The sequence below is a fragment of the Mytilus californianus genome, unplaced genomic scaffold (genome assembly GCF_021869535.1).
Source record: "Mytilus californianus isolate M0D057914Y unplaced genomic scaffold, xbMytCali1.0.p SCAF_11, whole genome shotgun sequence".
Taxonomy (NCBI): Eukaryota; Metazoa; Mollusca; class Bivalvia; order Mytilida; family Mytilidae; genus Mytilus; species Mytilus californianus.
The window spans coordinates 3,563,310-3,569,476 of NW_026262593.1; positions in this window are offsets into that span (position 1 = coordinate 3,563,310).

Here is a 6,167-nt window from a genome sequence, read left to right on the forward strand (position 1 = left end):
TATTGACAACGAGGGTTTTTACCACAACATTTAAACATACATAATAAAATTGAGAATGGAAATGGGGAATATGTCAAAGAGACAACAAAACGACCATAGTGCAGATAACAACCGAAGGCCACCAATGGGTTTTCAACGCAGCGAGATAATCCCGCACCCGGAGGTGGTCCTCAGCTGGCCCCTAAATAAAATTGTGTACTGGTTCAGTGAAAACGGACGTCACACTAAACTCCAAAACATAAAAAGGAACTAAGATTAAAAATACATACAAGACTAACAAAGGCCAGAGGCTCCTGACTTGGGACAGGCGCAAAAAATGCGGCGGGGTTAAACGTGTTTTGTGAGATCTCAACCCTCCCCCTATACCTCTAGCCAATGTAGAATAAAGAAACACATAGCAATACGCACAGTAAAACTCAGTTCAAAAGAAGTCCGAGTCCGATGTCAGAATAGGTAACAAAAGAACCTAAGCAAAATGACAATGATACATAAATTAACAAAGGACTACTAGCAGTTACTGACATGTCAGCTCCAGAACTCAATTAAACTGATTGAAAGATTATGTCTTCATCGTATGAAAATCAGGTACAATCCCTCCCGTTAGGGGTTTAGTTATCATACCATCATAAAATATATGAGAAGAACATAACCCGTATCATGCCAACAACTGGTTTTATTAGGGCAACATATATAATTCAAATAAACGATTCATGCCAACAAACAATTCTCCTAAAGCTATAAATTTATCAATGAGCCTTCTACTAAATAGTCTTTCTGTAGTGCAGGGTTAATATCGTTCACCAAATATCATCTTTTTTTAGGTCACTAGAAATTCCAAGATAACTGAAAATTTTCAATGGAGTACTACTGGAAACTGAATAGTTCTTGTTCGGCCATTATTGGGTCACTAACTATATAATATAATAGTAATGTCTTCCTCAATATATTATCTCTTTATTTGGTCATGTAATTTCCCCAGATCACTCAAAACGGAAGACAAAATTAAAGTACGCAGTTTTCTATTAATAATCTGGTACTAATATATATAATTCAATATTTAGACTAATATACTTAGAAACATTTCATCTTATAGATATTAAAACATTTCAAATAAAAGCCAGATTAATTCGTCAATATAATCTAATACTTGCCCTTTCTCATACCTACATAGGCCAACTTTCTTTTCAAGTTGCAATTCAAATTAATCTCTTAAAACACATAAATTTTAGAAATGTATTTTACTTCTCGTGAAAGGTTGTTTCAAGGTATAGAGCAATTTTGGTGTTACAAAATATTGCATACAATCGGATTCCCATGATTGAGAACTGCCTCAAATGTATGGTTGTAGAATGGTCCCCTTGTGTGTGGGAGGTCATGGTTTGATATCGGCCAAGTCAAATAAAGCACCCGTCATTAAGGAGTAAGAGCAAAGACTGGTGGCTCGGTTCAGAATACTGTCTAGGAAGAGTGACAGATCTTCCTACTGACTGTTACCTAATGAACTAGCGGTCTGTGGTTCTAGTTCAAAGCAGGTTTCATTAACATATCATATAAACATTTTCTAATCCTGATATGTAATATTTGCCACTTGACATTAAACTTCAATATTTCAAATAGGTGTTCAATTCGTTCTTCTTAATGAATAAAAACAATTTTTTGGCATTGCTTGTGTACTTCACCACTTGGAACTCTTGGTTTAATAGCTTCCTTGCTTCCAAACATTTCATACACCAAATATAGTTGACCTACTGCTTATTGTATCTGAAAAACAGACCAAACCACAAAAACTTTTTTTAACAACATAATTAAATATTTATTTCAATTACTGGCTTGTTACAATATCCTTCAGAAGTCCAAGCTCCTCCTGATGTTTCCTGTTACATTCCACTGATTATTCTGGTCAGTACTTAGTTGTTGAATTCATATTACATCAAATATATATTCAATAATATCACTCATAATGATTTTTCAAATGTTTTCTAATGATTACTAAAATATTATTTTGAATTGTCACACTTACTCTTCTATTGAATTCATTAATGAAAAATGAGAAAAAACATTAACATTTTTTGTCTTTTGATCAGATATGTAATACGCTTTGTAAATTGAAAAACTAACAATTGTTAAAAAGTAGTTAAAGCCAAAATATATTTTATATCCAAATACTAAATGTTTTAATTTTATCTTAAAAGTTATTTTACTCCTTTTTAAAACCACAAAAACTTAACATTGATCAGTGAAACAGGAAAATAAGGTGAAGGTCAGATGAAATCTGCCAGATGGTTGCATACACCTTAGAATCATTCAATATGCTAAATGTCATAGTTCACCTAGTGCTTATTGTATCTGACTTACAGACTTGACCACAACAAACTTAACATAGACCAATGAACCCTGAAAATGGCGTCTAGGTCAGATGAAATCTGCCAGTCGGATATGTATACCTTACAATCATTCAATGCAACAAATAGATTGTTTGACATATTGCTTATATTATCGGAGAAACAGACCTGATCATGCAACTTTTACCTTGACTACTGATCCATGACATGGAGAGCTTGGAAGGATGCCATATACCAAAAGAATTATTCAATTACTCGTTATTAGTGAGAAATTCACATAACAAACTAGATATGGACGATGCCACCCTCTGCTCTGCCAAATGCATGGGTATAGTTCCACATACTTTAGATTTGACAAACAGTGATGTTGAAGTACAACTTGAAATTGTTGCGGTCTGCAAGACACAAATGTTGCCCGCGCCTGACCATAAGAAATTTTAATTTTAACACTATGTATGATGATCTATCTTTTATCTTTATTCTGAATGTCTGCACTTGCAGGACTGAATGTCCAGCCAAAAGGTTTCAACTTTCCAGTTTTAGAAGCCACTAAGTTCAGCTTTCTATTTCCTGTGGTCACCAAATTCGACTTCCCCGTATTGATTATAAACATTTGATAATACTAAAAAATCTTATTAATGGCATTAGGGACATTAAACTGTAGTAGTGCAAACCATGTTTTTAATTATGTAGCAATTGGAATGAAAATGAAGTCCAACTACCAGTTTTTTGTGAATATCTAACATCCCCCTTTCTGACTTTAGTAAAAAAAAATGACCAAATACCTGGCATTTTGAGAACATTTGAAAAAAATCAAAATCCTGCCGACATGCACACTTCCATTATGTGTACAAACAACCTACAAAATATTAAAACTGTAGCTCAAAAACTGTAGGAGGAGATAGCCGAACAACCATTGATCTCTTTATGCAGCTAGTACCAAAAAAATGACCAAGCCCAAATACCTGGCATTTTGAGAATATTTGGAAAAAAACGAAATCCAGTGAACATGCACACCTCTATTTTGTGTAGAAATATCCTATAAAATATTATAGCTGTAGCTCAAAAACTGTAAGCGAAGATAGCTGGACAAATCTTGTTTCTATATCCGGACGACGAAGAATGGATGGACGGACAGAGGCTGTAAATTAATATGCCCCTCAACATGGGGGCATAAAAAGATATTGTTTTTTAACAGTTGCTGAATTATGAAAATGAGGTAAAGATTGATTAATCTTCAGCAGAAATATGCCAGATGGAAACTTGAGAACATAAGGCATTGTGATTGTGGCCAAGTTTGTTTTTTCTTAGAATATATAGAATAAACATAAAGATCGTGTTATTTATGTTTCTATTCAAACAATAGCAAATACAACTTGCCTCAGTCAAAGCAAATTTAATAGAAGTATAAGACTGGTTTCCTCACAAGTCTTAGATAAAATGTTAAGGAGTGGTATGAAGCCCAAATCCAGGCATATATGAACAACATATATGTACGTTTCGGCGATAAAGTGTATCGAAAAGTAGTAGGTATTCCTATGGGCACTAACTGCGCCCCATTAATAGCAGATTTATTCCTGTATTGCTATGAATCTCAGTTTATGACCAAACTCAGTAAAGACACGTCATTGTTACATTTGGTTGATACATTCAACAATACCTTCCGTTATCTAGATGATATTTTTTCGTTAAATAACCCAGAGTTCTCTAAATATACTACCGACGTTTACCCAATAGAACTTACTTTAACTAAATCTAACATAAACAGCAGTAGTTGTCCTTTTCTGGATTTGGACATTTCAATCTCTAAAGGAAAACTCCATACTAAAATTTACGACAAAAGAGACGATTTTTCATTCCCTATTGTTAATTTTCCTTTTTTAGACGGCGATGTTCCTTTGGCTCCATCATATGGTGTTTATATATTCCAACTCGTTCGTTATGCCCCTGTGTGTAGTGATGTCATAGATTTTAACGAACGTAATCAATGCATCACTGGTAAATTATTAAGTCAGGGATTTCGTTACCATAAATTACGTAAAACTATTGCTAAGTTCTTTCATAGATACAAAGATTTGATTAGTAAATTTAACTACTTGAAGAAAACTGATTAAAACGGTATTTCACATCCTAAATTTTACATTATATATTGTACTTAAAGCGCGGAAATCACTATGTGATCCGTGTAAACTCATCGAACCTTTAAACAAACTTATTAGTAAAGGTTATCTTACCAATGTTGTAATTAGATCTTTGAATATAGTTTACATTGGCACTAATATTGACTTTGTCATCAGCAAATTAAAACTTAACTAAATCTGTATTCTTTTCAAACGGGATGTATAAAGACACACCCACGTTCGTTTTGATCTATAAAGAGGTTAAACTAACTATCCTACTGTCTGTCGATACATTTATTTTTGGCATTGCACTAGTCATGTCTTCTTTGACTGTCCATGACGTTAAAATACTAAATCCCTAAGATGTGTTTAAGTTGATTTTAGTCTCTGATGCATGATTTTTTATTATTAGTTGTTTTGTCTTTTAACTAGCTGTCAGTAACTGCGAGTACTCTCAAATCATACTTTCTTGTTTATTTGACCTGTTGATACTAATTGTATTGCTTTTTTGTTATTTAATGTTATTCTCGGTTATATCTGGTTTACGTACCAGCTTTGATAAGTGTTTGGTATTACTATAAATTTTCACTTCGTACTATGAACATCAAAATTATTTATTTTGTAAAAATATTTCCTTTCTCTATTGGAACTGACAGTCTGTACACGTATACCTAACAACAAAATTATTTTCATTTACCTGTGTTTAAAGTTATAGCAAATTGCTGATATTTTTGTTCGAGCATATTGTTTTTCTTTAATTGTTTAACATTTCATACCGATATAACATGTTACTTTTATTATTCTTCCCTTAGTTTATTTATTTTGTATTTACATTGTATCATAGGTCAAATTTATTTGTTCAGTGTATGTTCAGTGGTGTTAATATGTCCTTTGATTGAGTTAAGCTATTTCAGTTGATATTTTATAGTGTGTATTTCTATGTTGTGATGTGACACTATTGTTTCAGAAAAGGGTGAAGGTTTGGTACCATTAAAACGTTTAAACCCGCTGCATTTGTTTGCACCTGTCCTAAGTCAGGAATCTGATGTTCTGTAGTTGTCGTTTGTTGATGTGATTCATAAGTGTTTCTCGTTTCTCGTTTTTTTTATAGATTAGACCGTTGGTTTTCCTGTTTGAATGGTTTTACACTAGTAATTTTTGGGGCCCTTCATAGCTTACTGTTGGGTGTGAGCCAAGGCACTGTGTTGAAGACCGTACTGTGACCTATAATGGTTTACTTTTATAAATTTTGACTTGGATGGAGAGTTCTCTCATTGGCACTCATACCACATCTTCTTATATCTATATAAACACTGTAGAAGAATCCTGATATCTATGTACTACTATGTCAAGCAGCTTAACAGTGTCCAAAATATGTTTATTGTGATCAGTAATCGGGCAAAACTGGATATATTTCAGACAAAATTGCAGATATTTCAGACAAAACTGGAGATATTTCAGACAAACTGGAGATATTTTAGATAGGACAAAGCCTTTGCATCACCAATTTATTTTTCAAATACAGTTAAGCTAATATACCATGCATTTTCATGATTGACATTTCTGGCAAAATGCATGTTGGGAAAGCCTTTAGGACAATACCCTACATTCAACTGTCTTGAAATCCATAGATTTTGACTTTTTTGGTGCTCTATTTGATATTCCTTATCAATCTTAAATATCGTAGATATCTAACTATTGATAA